We start from the raw sequence: 16,446 nt of genomic DNA on the forward strand, positions 1-16,446 counted from the left end.
ATTTTTTTTAACGTGCTAACTCCTGCTGCGTCTGTCTTCCAGCTCCTCCCGCTCGGTCTGGGGCATAGCGCAGCCACTTCTGTACAGCTTGAGCGAAGTCATAGGTGTTTGCCGTTGTAAGACGTTGAGTCAAGGCATCTAGAATACAAGTAAAAGTATGCTACTGTGATTTAGTCAATGATTTGTTCAATCAAGCTGTCAAGGATTGGGAGCAGAACATGGCACGAACACAGTACACATAGGAAAGTCAAATACACACACACACGCTACACACACAGGGGTGGACGCAGCCACCCACACACGAAGGGTCACACACGGGGTAGAATTAAAAGGGTAATCACGCTACACTAAAACACGTACATAAACAGTAAATAAGGCATAACCTACACGAAACAACCCCAAAGTTCTCCCAGAATCCCAGCATGCATCAGCGTCAGAGCCGTAGTGCATAGGCACCGACGTTACAGTACATTTCAGTTTAACATTAGCCTATGCCTGTGAATGATATAGGCTAAACTTGATAACCTAGCCATGCAGCCTAGAAATGTAGAAAAAAGTGTGTGTGTGTGTGGCATAGCTATCCTTCCCTCAAAACGCCTCACACCCAAGTCTTAATAGCCCAAATGACTTGACTAATTTAATTTGTGCGCGCCCATGTATTTTCCGCTCATGCCCTTCAGCTGGACAAATGATGTCACGCACTGGCCCACGCGCCACTCTCTCTCTGAATCACGTTACAGGTGTGATCACTCTTTGATTGGCGCAAAATTTAACAGTCACGTGTGTGCTGGATGCTGGTCTGATATTTTTCCACTCTGGTCTGAAGAGTCACTGAGGTAATTTGTGGCAGCAGGGACACCACAACAAACTTCACATCTGGAAACATTAACTGGTAAGTCAAAGGCAACGTCTAATAGGCTAGGTGAATGTAGCCGTTTTTAACATCAATTTAGAAAAGTCTGTCAAATAGCCTGTCTTAGGATGAAATTATTTGACAAACACGTAGCCTAGGCTACAGTTTTATGACATACAGTAGGCTAAGGCTCAAATTTGTGTGGAGTGCTTCTCCCTTCTCACCAGAGGGAGAAAAATCTTTTAATTTCTTCTGTAGGCCTAATGTGTCTAGTGTTACACAATTTAGAGAAATAGCCTAGCTGAGGTAGACATCCGCCTGCCAGATGTGATTTGGCCTCAGGTTAGCCCTTTCTTCAGACAAACTCTTTTACAGTCTATGGACGAACTACTAGCGAATTGGCCGAATAGGAGCAAGCTTCACTCATTCCCATTTTTGTTTCAAGGTTCAACGCACATCGGTGTTCAGTCAAACTAGGCTACTTGTCAAATATAGACAAAATGGAAAAAATAATAAGCTAAATTAATAATAAATTTCATATTACATAGTCCAATTGGTAGTAAATTGAATAGGATGGGACAGAAGCGTGAAGCTTGAGTTTATTTACTCAATTGAGGGCATACTGTTTTACTGAAAGCACTGCTTTCATACTGCATTCAAACTTAAGCAGAATGACTTACCAAACATGCATTTGCAGAGAGCCATTTCTTTAAAGGGCCGCTTCTGTTTGCCCACATCCTTATTCTTCTTGCCTGCCCAGTTTAGGCCTGAGGCCAGCTCATTGGTCATGCTGTATGCCAGCATGCGCCGGACCCTGATCTCCAGGGTGGTCCCCCCAATAACTGTGAAGCGGGCCACCTATCAAAATAAAAAAGTAACTATTTTCAGTTTAAAAAGTAAACAATTTAAAAAAAGCTCTTTTTCAAAGATGATGTAATGTTGCTCTATGTAGGTTTGTCAATTGTCAAGTCTGAATTTAACTGAGATTGATAAAGATGTGCTAAAATATCAGACATTGTTGACTGGGACATTTTAAAGTGATATTTGTTTCTATCCTCGTCTGGGATGAGCTTAAACACAGATAGTTTAACAGATTTGTTAAACAGTTTAACAAAATTGGGCAGATCAGTGAAGGTCAATCAGAAGAATGATGTGACCACTATTTAATCATTAAATAATTACCATTGCCTTCCTAGCCTCCTGGGACTGGAGTATCACCCCTGCGTTCTCCAGCTCCTCCATGCTGTGCAGAGGCAGTTGCAGTGGCTCTTCAGTCAAGCCCACCACCCCAGCACTTTGGCCACACCTACAGGACTGGCGGAACTCTCGGAAGTCCTGCCGCAGGTCCCTCACCTCCTTCGTCAACTCTGTGACAGTGGTGAGCAGTTTCTGCAAGGTTACATCTATTGACAGGAATAACAAATAGTTTTGGGTTGAGTGCAAAACTTTGCATTCCTTTATTTTGTAATGTAAAAAAGCGTAAAGTAAAGAAATTAAGAGTTTGGTTCCAAAACGCTATATCTCCATTTTAAAAACATTAAAAAGTCATGTTATTTAATTCTGTAGTTCAGGTAATGTCAATCAAATTGCTGTTTTGTTGTTTTGATTGAGTAAAGATAAATAACAATACCCAATTGCAGTTCTACTGAAATTACTTGCGAAACAAAATGTAAAATTATTTATGAAAATTAATGAAAATGGTGGATATAGCATTTTGAAACCAAACTCTTCAAATAGTCAACCCAATTTCAAATATACACGAGGGATGTTAAATGCTATAGGTAGGGGATTCAACCCAGCACCAATCACAATATTTAGTTAGTTTTTAACTGTTCCATAGAGAATGCAAACCACTGTAAAATTTAGGTGTTTTAATGCACAAGGCTATTCCGTTCATATATAAATGGAATCCTATAATAATCCCATAAAAGGATGTATAAAAGATGTTACAGGTTAATATGCTGAATTGGCTTCTCTGCTTACTTTGTTACACAAACCACACTGTGGCCTATGTTACACCCCACCCTTAGACAGCCCTTTAGGGGCAAACAAAAACCCACCATTGACCCAAACTCCTAATAAATAACACCTTTAAAAATCACCCAACCAGTGGGATTTATTAAGATCAATGAAGAAAAATATAATGTCCGCAACACTGATTTAGACTCCCATGTTGGACTTTGTGTCATGTATTAGTTTAGTGTCTTGATCTTAATAAATGAAAAAGTTATAGTGTGCACATCCCACCTTCTGGCAGGTGCAGGACAAACTAACTCCAGTGAAGAAAAATATAATGTCTGCAACACTGATTTAGACTCCCATGTTTAATGAATGCAACGTTTTGACCCTGCTGGGTCTTCAGGCAAAATCTTCATTATATTTTTCTTCACTGGAGTTAATTGAAGAAAATTAACGAACAAACACAGGGAACACTACCGTAACACCTACTATACTGTACCTGGGAACAAAATTTTTGGAGCTTGGGGATATTTACTCCGAGGTTGATCTTCATCAGTCATCCGAATTCTTGTAGATTAGGTTTGGTCTAGAAGTGAACATGGACAAACTATAAATACACTGCATTATTTACATTTGTTCATCTGTAGTTACTGAAATATTCAAATTGTCAACTATTCCGATGTTACAGTAAACATATATTTCTCAGGATGGCCATGTGCACATACAATTCAGCAATTTCGCACTGTGAATTTGGAAATTATTACTTCTTTCTCCTCTTCTGAGGTTGTTGGCTCTCCTCCTCTGACTGGATATCAGTGGTGTCGCATTGCTGCTTCAAATACCTCTCCAGGCACCTCTCTGCTTCCTCAAAGGTATCTGCAGACACAGAGCTGTTATGAGATACTGATACAAAGGGCTATGATAAAATGTCAACCCGATTTAACAATACCCACCTCGGCTTATGAGGACCCTGACAGGCTCATAAGTCTGCCAATTTTCTTTTGGTTCCTCCCTCCTCCTGATGGCAGCACGATCCTTGCCAGCCATATGTGTGGCACAACTTCTGTTCCACCACTGTGGAACTTTACAAGGCACCACTGCTTCATACTATTTTTATGGTAAATATAATGGTTGGTTATTAACACATGAACTGATTTTTATGAACTGTTTTTTATGAACTGAACTGATTTTTATGAACTGATTTTTATGAACTGAACTGATTTTTATGAACTGATTTGTACAAAAATGATTTACTTTGTATGTATGAGGGGAATGGCTATGAACTCTTTTTTTATCGGGGAAAAGTATATATTTGTTTTTTATTATTTGGAGCTTTACAACACCAACACCGCTGCTTAAGTCCCACACTTTGTAACAGCCAATGATGGCTGATTCGAAGGGGTATTGGACATATGATTCCTTCTTTGTAAATTTCCGGAAGATCACATATGTTTCCTCAGCTACTTTGATTATGTTGTCAACAAGAGCGATGTCCTCAACTATCTGAATGCAATTATCCCCAAACCTACATGATAAGGTGGAATCTTTAGCTATACTGATCCCCATGTCCCAAATGAGGCACCAATGGACCATCATGATAGAGGTGCATGAATTTATGGCCTTTGTTGATTTGGGGTGTCTGAGGGTCTCTTTCAGAAAGCCTTTTAACTATTTGCTGTAAAGGCAAATGAGGTTTGCGCAGTACATGTTTCAGTTGGGCCAAATAGTTCTCATAAGGAAAGGCAGCAATGTTATCTAAGGGACCATAGAGATGATATTCTGCTGCCAGGTGTGTCAGCTGGTGGACATTGTAAGTTATTTCACTTCTGCCATATAGCTGCCCAAAGTGACTCACAAATGAAATTAGCAATTCGTGAGCACAGTCCACCATTTTCTCTGATGTCCCAGGAGACAAAAGGAGATGCATAGCAACAGAAAACAACATAAAGTTGTTAAACATCTCCAAAGGAATCGTATCTCTCAGCACTACAGGGCCAGCGTATAGCATAAAATACCGGAGCTCTGTTGCTTTCCACCTATCAATTTCTGCGGGTTCCCTGGGTTTGCGACTGAACTCAGTTGGAGTGTAAGGTGTCAATGCCTTCAACTTCACAGAAATCTCCCCAATTGTTTTACTGCCCAACCTAGTTGCAAGACATTTGCCCCGCATTCATATATACAGCATTTTTCTGGTTACCCCAAGACAACATAAATGCATGTAGTCCAATGGGAACATTGTCACCATTTTCACTACACTAACTAGGGGAGATGGCGTTCGACTCAAGTGGTGGTCCTCATCGATCATGGAGGCGAAGTCTGCGTCGGCTCTTAATTTAGCATTGACATCAGGAAATGTCATTTTGCCCTGCCATTCACCCACTTGAATGCATTTATCGCAACCTGAGTAACCATTGTGACCCTTGGTGTTTTTAATAAAGGCTCGTGCAGGGGCATCGCAAATGAACAAGCACACTTTTGCCATTAGCTGCTGCCCATTATAAATTAAACCCCTCTCCAGAATGGCCTTAAGGTCCTCAATAAATGGGCCCAAGAATTCCGAGGCACTTTTAGGCTTGCTAAGGCCACAGAACAGGCCAACAAGGAAGGGAGATCTGGTGTAATCAACATCTACCATTGCAAGAATTGGCCAGAACTGAAGTCTACTGCTTCTGAATAGTGGTAACCCATCTATATTGAACTGCAACTTAAGTGTGTTCAAGTTGGCAGGGAGAGTCAAAGATTTAAGCCTCGACATTAACCCATTGGTTAGGCCAAAGTGATAGTATTCCCCACCCTCCATCTTCTTAGTTATTATTTGACCTTGCGTCCTCAGAACTGTCCGAGCATCTTTAGGCAATTCTGGATGAAACACGCGCAAAATGCTCAAAAGTGCAGTTAATGCCACCAGAGAGACTGAAAATGTAGAGGCCCAAAATCTCAGACCAGTCATCAAAAACTCTGTAGTTGGAGTTTCAGTATCATCTGAATCAATATGAGTTGTGTCTATTGACTCATGGGTCTCACTGAATTCTGAACTTGGCTCATAGTTCCCTATAACTGGAAGCTCCTCTATAACTGAGTGACTAGAGGTTGAAACAATTGGATCCACTACTTCCCTTGGGCACTCTACATGTTCCGATGCTGTGTCAGTCTTGCCTTGCATATTTGTATTATTAAAGGTCTCCTCAAATTGCTGTAGTATCTCTGACTCTGTGACCTTAAGCATTGACCTACATTCGCGCCTCTTTGACCAGCATGATGCCATTGTGAGTGCATGTGGTGTGCAGAATCAGAAACAGATATTTTAAGATTCTCAGATGAGGCTTATTATACTAAAGACTTGCTTACTTGAAAAACGATGTGGATTAATGATCTGAAAAAAAAGGACAAAAAATAAATCACAGTGTCAGTAAACAGCAATTTAATTCAGAATCATCCGCTGCCCTGATTATTTCCACACAAAGCAGATGATAACATGTTCTTTTAAACTGGACTTGCAAAGGTTTTTCTAAAGACTGAACAATTTTTATTCATGAATAATGGACTCCATTCACTATATTTAAGTACAAGATACCTATATCACGTAATTTTCTGTCACATGTGCTATAATGTCTGAATGGAACATACTGTATATCCGTGACTGGTCGAGTGGCAGCTTCACCTGTCACGCAAAGATTTTACCCCCTCTCTCATCTTGCCATCTCATAGTTAGGTAAATCATTTTATATTTCTGGGTAGAAACGCATTTTTGTTGAGGCTGTATAAGACGGACTACATTCAAAGCACTTTTCAAAACTGCCCAATATGTTCATGGATGTATTTGAATTAAAGGGAGGCAAAAAGGATTAGCTTGCAGTGACATCTTTCATAAGGACAATTTATGAGGCCAAGTGACTCTAAAAAAAATCATGTTTAATATTTGATTAAATCAGAACTAATTGTTAACTCAACAAATTAAATATAAATAACTGGATACTTATAACTAATTAAATAGTAAATGTATTGATTAGAGTTACCATAGACAAAAGATTTTTCTGGTTGACTAAATTGCACATTCATTTCTGCTTAAATACTGGGTGCATGGAGGAATATGCATAAATCTCACCGCAAAAACAGGCTAATAATAAGGCTATGTCTTTAAAATTAACGAGGCATTTTAATTGTTTCTAAATGAAGTATGTGGGGCTAAGCCCCCCCTTGACGCCAGGCCTGGTTGTCAGGCGCTGTATATAACAGTGCGCTCGTGGCGCGCGCGCTTCCCCGCGCTCAGAAAAGGTGCAGATTAGAAGATCATCAAAAATCGTGATATCGCATAAGCACTAGTATAAAACGACTGTTATCATTTCTGAAAACAAACACAATGGAGTTACAAAACTGTATCGCACATCGCAGCCCTGCTCGAGGATTATTCATATTTTGGATTTGTACGCTATTACGAGATGGTCTAACCGGCATTTCCAGTTAACGTTACAACTCGAGACAGTTCTGCATTGAATAAAGTAAAGGTAAACCATGTCTTTTGTGTAATTCTGGCCCGCCGCGGTCACTGCTGTGGGTAGCGCTAGCTAGCTAGCGCTAGATAGAGCACTATGCTAGCGTTGGTTCCGCCGGTGTTCTCCGGTGGTCAGAAGAAATAGCGGTGCTGTGTTAATAGATTTCACGACACTAGCAATGGGTACAGACATGTATTTTGAGCTAGCTGTCACAAAAATAGACTGGACCAATGAGGTTTTGCTAACTTTATAACCTAGAAGAGATAAAGTACTTTTGGCAGATTTTGACACATTGGTAAAACAAAAATCTATTTCAGTGACTGCAGCACTGCGTCGGTTACTACATTAACCATCATGCTAACGATCAACCTAACAGTATTTGATTTGGTACAATTCATTCATATCGAACATTAAGCAAGCTTACCTGTACGCTTGTGCCAAGGTCCAGAAATGAGCTGTGTCCGGTGCAGTACGTTGGTGTTGATCTCCCGGTCGACCAAAAATCGATGGATTTTCAATCATATTTCCCGGTCAACTATATATCGATGCATTTTCAATCATATTTCCCGGTCAACTATATGCCGATGACTCTTCAACAACAGCGTCGTTTCCCGGTCAACTATAAATCAATGACTTTTCAACACATTCAGCGATCGGATTGAAATTTCAACATCGACCATAATGATGATTCAGATGGAAAAACAATGTTTATTCAATGCTGGCTTGCTGTCTGGGCAGAGGCTAGTAGATCAACGACATCAAAGCAGATGGGACTTTCTTTAAAACGTCTTCTTCATTCGAGTTCGAACAGCGTGAGGGAGCGCAATAATGACAGAATTTTAGCAGATTTTTTTTGCCGTAAAGCAATTCGTTACATCGTGAGACCTGATATCACGTAAGGATGGCTGAAGCGAAACAGTCGTTCCGAAGCTTTGCGAGATCCCGAAGCGCAGATGTGTCGAAACACTGATCCGAAGCGTGATTCGAAACACCCATGTCACGTGACTATGACCAAACGAAGCCTCGAAGTGTTTCACTAAGTGTTTCATCAGGTGTGGTCCGCCGAATCAGCGTTTGATTGGAACGGTCGGGAACAGACCACACAATCGCACATCTGTATAAAAGTGAAATAAACGCATTTTGACCTCGTGGGTTTTTGTGAGAGGATTTTTTCAAAGGCTGGAGAAATTATCTGTAAAAAAAGAAGTAGGCTAAGTCCTTCCACAGCAGATAAATTAATATTTTTGAATAAAAATATCTAAAAAAGTGAGACATTGTGGCTTGATTTCTTTTATTAATATTCATTTTTCATGACCAAAATAACATTATGCACAGTGAGGAGCCTATATGTTACAAGCTTCACATATTAGAACATTATAATAATAAAAAAACAACACATTTTTTTAATGGCTCGTCAAGGTTGTTTCAGATCAACACCTGCAAGTGACCACTAGGTGTCACCGTTGAGACGGGTGTCGGATTGATTCGAAGCCTCGAAACAATATGGCACATTTGGTTCAACTGTTTCATTGGTTCACGAGGCCTCGATTTTGCCATCACTAATATCACGCGATACTTCCTGACGCTGCGGCCGGCGGCCCGCCGGCTCAAAGTTGCAAGGGTGTTTTTTCCGCTCACAGGCGATGGGGGGTGAGAGACGACCACCATTCAACCCGAAAAAAGTCATATAACTATTCCAATGACTCCGAAGCTGTTCGGTTAAGGTAAAAAAGTTACTTAGTTCACCTTTAATGTGAATTTTTTTCCTTCTCTTTTTTTATTAACTGTGTTGCTTGATCAAATGTGATTGCATTTATTTATTTATTTTTCTATATTTTGTTTTGAAAATTAGAAGCAAGGTATCAAATGAGGAATTTAACTTTAATTGATTATATTCTAAATTAAGATTTTCAGCCATACGGTGAATTCAGTGTTACTAGTGGTGACTAAATTAGATTTTTTTTTTTTTTTTTTTTTCTCAAAGAAACAATGAAATTCGAGTGAAACCTAGAAGGGAACAAACAAGAGGTTAATGTATTAATTTACATAAACATTGTTTAAAAGACATGTCATTTAGGGTATTTAAAAAAAAGAGGTGTTTAAAGAATTTATTTTATTTGTTTGAGAAGTACAAATTGTATTTGTTTTTCCTTTCCTGTATTTTATTTATTTATTTTTTTGTCTTATACATTCCAGTTATTGATGTTTTTTTTGTTTTTTTTATTCAACACAAACATAATACAATCAGTTAAATATTATACCTTGTGTGAGTGGCTCATTATTGTTGTGACATCCTTATTCTCTGCAGGCGAATTTAGTCTTCTGATCGAACTGGTCCATACTCAGACATTGTGTCTGTACCAAATTGAGTGAAGGGTTACAATGTACTTATATTAAAATCGCATACATTTTTAAAACAAAATTGACAAAAACAGCAGGCTCATACCCTTTCTTTTGCTAATTTAAATCTTTATACAATAAATCTTGCATGTCACAAAGAACTTGTTTTTCCACCTCCACAAATGAGACGAGTGTTGTTCATTATCTCGCCTTGTTGAAGTAAATTGTAGTTTTCCTTGATTTACCTTAAAGTCTTAAAGTAAAAAGATGACTGTGAAAAAAAGTAGTATTTAATTAAATGCATTTATGGTGAGATTACTACATTTTATTTAATTAAATGCATTTATGATGAAATTACTACATTTTCATGTCAATCTGTGTTCGTTTTGACCACGAACCATGCGCTGTCACTTTAATTCAGCAGAATTAAATCTATGTAGCAGAAACTTGCTATGTAGCTTCTGACCAAGGCTGTATCTCTATAGTTTTTCTTGATCTTAGTGCTGCATTAAACACTATAGAGCATAAAATACTCTTAGATCGACTTCAAAATTATTACACTGGTATTCAGGCACAAGGATCTGTGTTAGGCCCTCTGCTGTTTTCAATACATATGCTGCCACTCGGGAATATTATAAGAAAACATGGAATTAGTTTCCACTGTTATGCTGATGATACTCAGTTATATATTTCATCACGACCATATGCAATCTCTAAATTATCCAAGTTGACAGAGTGTGTTAAAGATAATTTAATTTTTAATTTTATTTTATTAAATTCAGATAAGACGGGTATTACTTATTGGACCAAAAACCTGTACCTGTATTTAGAAGGATGTATTGTTACTTTATCCTCTACAGTTAAAGGCACAATATGTAACTTTTTTGCTTTAAAAATAGCAAAAATCACTATATCTATGTTATATATTTTTTTTAGTTGTTTACTTACATTATCCCGACTGTTTCCAACAACTTTCAAACCAGGAGAAATTTTAATTTAATTCGAAGACACGGCACGTTTCTTTATTTCCGTTTTGTCGCAGTCAATGGCGTCATATCCGCGTTGTCCCTGGTTTCCGCTTGTACTGCCATGGCAACCAGAGCTATGAACCAGAGCCCTCTGATAGTAACCAAGGCGACAGACGTGGACCACTGTAATTCGCAATGTCTATCTGCACGCTGTTGTTGTTTCGTTCAAACATTATGGACCATGGCAAGCAGACTTTGGATAAAAAAGGAGAACTAAAACGAGAATCAATATCAGCGCGGTGTTTTCGAGATGCCGAGAGATGCCGCTCCACGTCCGAGACTTCGACCGCTCCTACATGTACTTTATTAAACAGGTGAGCACATTTACATAAAACTAATCAATGTTATATAGTTCAACAATGATAAAATGTTAGAATATGATCTGTATGTTATTCTCATGTTGATCTAGCTTACTGCTAGTCTCATACAGACAGACTAACACATACATTTCAACACATTCAAATGCAGTTTAGTGTGATAGTGTAATGTTAGACCAAGTGAAACAGCGCTGCGTTACCTCACAAGTTTAATTTGTCTAATAAACTGACCTGTGAGTAGTAATTCTGCACTCGCGTGTAGTTCGGTAGAATGAAATGTCCATATTCCTTTTATATCCGCGGGACTCGCGTCACTTGTGGAGCTGATAGCTGTCTCTTAGCAATCCCGAACTGCTTCATATCACAGTCATGATAAAAACATTGATGTATTCAGTCATCCATAAACATTATTAGATCGGTCGGCTTGACGTTGACGACAAGATCCATAATTCTTAGCAAATGTTGCGTCATCAAACTACGCCTTTGTTATTGTAAATAGGTTAGCGACCCCTAGTGGAGAAAAAATTCCATACTGTACGTTTAAAACCTCTAGCTAAGCATTTAGATAATGCATTTCATAACCCTGTACTCCAGTTATATCAGATCCTCTTCTGGATTCAGTGTGTAATGAGACAAAGTTGTTCACCTCTGTAGAGTCCTACAAACTACCTTTGTACTCATACCTGACAAACATTGAAATAACATTGTTTGCAGTTGTTCTCTTACAAGAGGTCTCTCGTACTGCATAATATCTTACGCTAGGGGAAAATCTCTTTTCCGCGTGATAGTGAAGCCAAAAATTATCCTTAATTTTGAAATAATGTAAAACGCTTTGCGGCAGCATGCAGACATAGGCGAGACGGCTCGCGCGCCTATTGGCTGCCCTGCGGCAACTGCAGCAGTCTATCGAGAGAGGCCCCTCGTGACGTCAGATCCAATGGGGGCGCTTCGCGCCTACTGCGTCACGTCCTGCCGAAACAGGCGTGGCTTGGGCCTATAAATACAGCTCGACAGGCTGATAGAATCTGATTTTTCATCTCTTCAGCGAAGCTCTCGCATCGCTGGATCCTGAGAGGAAGAAACCGCGCCGTTAGAAAAAGCCTTCTGCGGGACGAGCCTTTGCATCTGAAGCCGCTGGTCGACAACTCGCCGCCTTCAGTCGCCGTTCCTGCTAAGCTATCCGGCGTATTATATCCTTTCTCTGCTAGTGTGTGTTCGCCGCTGCGACTCACACTCTCATTCTAAAAGAGCCGAGCGTCTTTTTAAAGATGCCTTGCACCTTCTGTGGCCCCATGTCATCTGCGTTTCCTGCCTGGGTGAGGAACACGCAGCTCTCACGCTCGCTGATGGCGGCTGCCCTCACTGCGAGCTGATGCCCATGGTGACTCTGAGGACTCGCCTGGCGTCTTTCGCCGAGACTGCACCTCCGCCCGCTGCGGTGCCGCGCCGTAAGAAGCGTCATGCTTGGCGGGTCCTGGAAGCTCTGTGGATCTCGCCCCCTCTGCTCGCGAGTCTTCTGGGAAAAGGGCCAGCATTGAAGCAGAGCTGATGCGTCTGCTCATGCAGGCCGTAGCGAGCCTCGGCCTTGAGTGGTCGGCACCCGAGGAGCCTGCGCACAACCGGCTGGATGGATGTTTCCTGCGAGGGGAACCCGTTTTGCCGTCTTCAAGACCCGTGCCTTTTCTTCCTGAGCTTCACGAAGAAGTCGTGAAGTCTTGGAACGCCCCCTTCTCAGCCAGAATGCGTACAGCAGCATTCTTCGTGGTGGACGGTGCTAAAGACAAAGGATACCATTCTCTTCCTCCTGTGGAAGAAGCTGTAGCGGCCCATCTTTGCCCGCCCTCCGCTGGACGGTGTGCCAAGATAGCGCTACCTTCTAAAGCTTGCCGCACGACTTCAGCCATGCACAGTCGCGCTTACACCGCCGCTGGACAGGCTGCATCTGCGTTGCACTCAATGGCCATCCTGCAGATCTTCCAGGCCGACCTAAACTTCTCGCTCGTTCAGTTCCAGAAAATGCGACTGTTCCAGTGTATTTTGCAGAAAACAGCCCGTTTGCCTGCACACAAACGCTGTTTTTACGGCGACCCAGATAAATCTCATAAAGAGTGTATTTTCTGCTATTCCGGCCACGGCCGATGGTGTTATGAGTGTAGTAAAAATGCCCACGGCCCAGTGCTCATTCCTACACACAAGTACAGCCCACCACATTCCAGGGCTCGCACACATAAAATCGACTCATGTCAATTGTGCATTAAATGTAGTGAATGTGCCCACGACCCAGTGCCCACAAACACTACACACTGCATGTCTCACGGTTTCTGTAAAAACGAAACCAACGCACATACAGTCAGCTCAAGCCGACGGTGTTTTCAGTGTAGTAAATGTGCCCGCTGTCCCACGCCCACATTCACTCACAGACATGTCAAGCCCCACGGGGCTCGCCCCGCTCGCTCTCTCTCAGCAAGCCACCATAGGAGAGTTGAGCGCGGGCAGGCTGCCCACTGTGATCAGCGCGCCCCCCACCTCGAACGCTGCAAGCACGGCGTCTATGTTACAGCATACCAAAGTTCTCCGGTCGCCACCATGTCGCGGCCAGAGCCCAGATCTCATTCAACCCCTAGCTATTCATGCGGCGCTTGCACCCCTGAAACTTCCGGGTATGCGAGTTTTGAACTACTTGGACGATTGGCTGATTCTAGCTCGATCACACTCAGAGCTCATAGAACACAGGACCATATTACTCGAACATCTCGAGAATCTAGGTCTCAAAGTCAATTGGGCGAAGAGTTCACTGTCTCCCAGTCAGAGAATATCTTTTCTGGGCACAGTCTATGACAGCACAACTATCGCCACAGCGCAGACTGAATATTCAGCGCATGACGAAATCCTTCCGCTGCGGCACAGAAAATTCTGGGTCTCATGGCCTCAGCATCATCAGTACTCCAGTTGGGTCTGCTTCGCATGCGCCCACTGCAGTTCTGGCTAAAAGCGCGAGTACCGCGTCGAGCGTGGGCCTCTGGTCTTTTCGCCTCAAGGTCGATCAGAAATGCGTCTCAGCTCTGAAATCTTGGAGAGCGACCGACTGGTACCGGTCAGGTGTAAGCCTGGGGACTTCCTTGAGTGTGAAGGTGGTGTCTACGGACGCCTCCACCTCGGGATGGGGAGCGCTGCTCGAGGGCAGACCGTTCATCGGACAGTGGTCAGAACGGGAAAAGCTTCTACACATAAACTGCCTGGAGATGATGGCAGTCGACAACGCGCTGAGGCGCTTTTGTTCCAGATAAAAGGACACCACATCTTGGTCCGTTCGGACAACATGTCAGTGGTGGCCTATATAAATCGCCAAGGAGGTATCAGGTCCCGAAACCTTTACAGGCTGACGGAGCCACCTGAATATGGGACCAGACAGACTGTCCAGAAACAATGTTCCGGCAGGAGAATGTCTCTACACCCGCAGACAGTCCAACTGCTGTGGAAGACATTCGGCAGAGCGAAGGTAGACCTGTTTGCGTCTCAAGAAAACGCTCACTGTCCGGAGTTTTTCTCCAAGAGCAGGGATGCGCTGGCCCACGTCCTGCCCCACTGCCCGCTCTATGCTTTTCCCCCGTCACGCTCATGCCTCAGGTATTAGAGCGAATCAGGGAAAACGGATGCTCAGTGCTACTTGTGGCTCCGTTCTGGAAGAACCAGGCTTGGTTCCCAGTTCTGATGCAGCTGACAAGCACTGCCCCATGGCCGATACCAGTGAGGAGGGACCTCCTATCTCAGGCCAAGGGCTCGATCTGGCATCCTCGCCCAGATCTGTGGTCCCGACATGCGTGGGCCATCAACGGGTACCCGCTAACCTCCCGGTGGGAGTGTTAAACACGATCACGCAGGCTAGGGCCCTATGTACTAGATGGCTCTATTCCTCAAAATGGTCTGTGTTTTCTAGCTGGTGCACATCTCGTGGCATATCACCCCCAGACTGTGGGGTGACGGAGGTTCTCTCTTTCCTGCAAGAGCTACTGGATAAGGGCAGAACCCCATCCACGCTCAAGGTTTACGTGGCGGCTATAGCAGCGTTTACTAAACCGACGCTTGGCCAGTCACTTGGGAGGAACGATTTGGTCATCCGCTTCCTTAGAGGAGCTAAGAGGCTGAATCCTCCCAGACCTCCCTCAGTCCCCATCTGGGACCTTTCTACGGTTTTGGAAGCCATGAAAGGTGCCCCATTCGAGCCAATCCAATCAATAGATATCAAACACTTGTCTTTCAAGACAGTGTTTCTTCTGGCTCTCGCTTCGGTAAAACGTATAGGAGACTTGCAAGCGCTCTCAATGAGCGCGACGTGTATGGAATTTGGGCCAAATGACTCGAAATTCATACTCAAACCAAGGCACGGGTACGTTCCTAAATCCCTCAACACACCGTTTAGGGCTCAGGTGATTTCCCTGTCGGCCCTGCCCGTCTATAATGAGGAAAAGGACACAAGCTTCCTTTGCCCGGTCAGGGCATTAAGGGCTTATGTGTCTCGCTCGACTGTCTTCAGACAGACGGAGCAGCTCTTTGTTTCGTTCAGCGGACGTTCAAAGGGACTAGCTGCGTCGAAACAGAGTCTATCCAGGTGGATAGTTGATGCTATAGCACTGGCTTACACTTCTAAGGGCCTGCAGTGCCCGTTAGGTGTCAGAGCGCACTCCACAAGAGGCATGGCCTCGTCGTGGGCTTGGTCTAGTGGGATTGCCTTGCAGGTTATCTGTATGGCGGCAGGCTGGGCCTCCCCGTCTACATTTATAAGGTTTTATAACCTAGAGGTTCCCGCCTTGCAGGCTAAGCTGCTTTCGGTATAATAAATCAGTATTGTCTGCCCTGATGCTATCGGCTCAGAATACTGAAACTGCTTGAGCGCCGCTCGCTGATCGATTAAATAACTTTATGGGCAGTGTGTAAGACCCATAATATTCATCAGTCCAGGCCGAGTTTTTTCGCCCTGGCTGTGTGGAACACTATTGATATAATTTGCTCCTTTAGGACGCTACTTATTACGGGAATGATGCTGTTCTAGCCCCTCTTTCCCGGACTCTCTGCGAGTCCCTGGTGATCATGCATTATATGAGCCCCGGGCACCTGATCTCAGCACGCACGGCGTTTTACACTGTGTTCCCCTAGCGTAAGATATTACCTCTCGTAAGAGAACGTACTCGGTTACTAACGTAACCTCGGTTCTCTCTAGAAGAGGGAACGAGTACTGCGTATCTTTGCCGTGCCTGCAACACGCTCTGGTTCACTTCGGCGATGAAAAACCAGACTCTGTCAGCCTGTCGAGCTGTATTTATAGGCCCAAGCCACGCCTGTTTCAGCGGGACATGACGCAGTAGGCGTGAAGCGCCCCGATTGGATCTGACGTCATGAGGGGCCTCTCTCGATAGGCTGCTGCAGTTGCCGCAGGGCAGCCAATAGGTGCGCGAGCC

This window comes from Abramis brama, assembly GCF_963993115.1.
Source record: "Abramis brama genome assembly, chromosome: 9".
NCBI lineage: Eukaryota > Metazoa > Chordata > Actinopteri > Cypriniformes > Leuciscidae > Abramis > Abramis brama.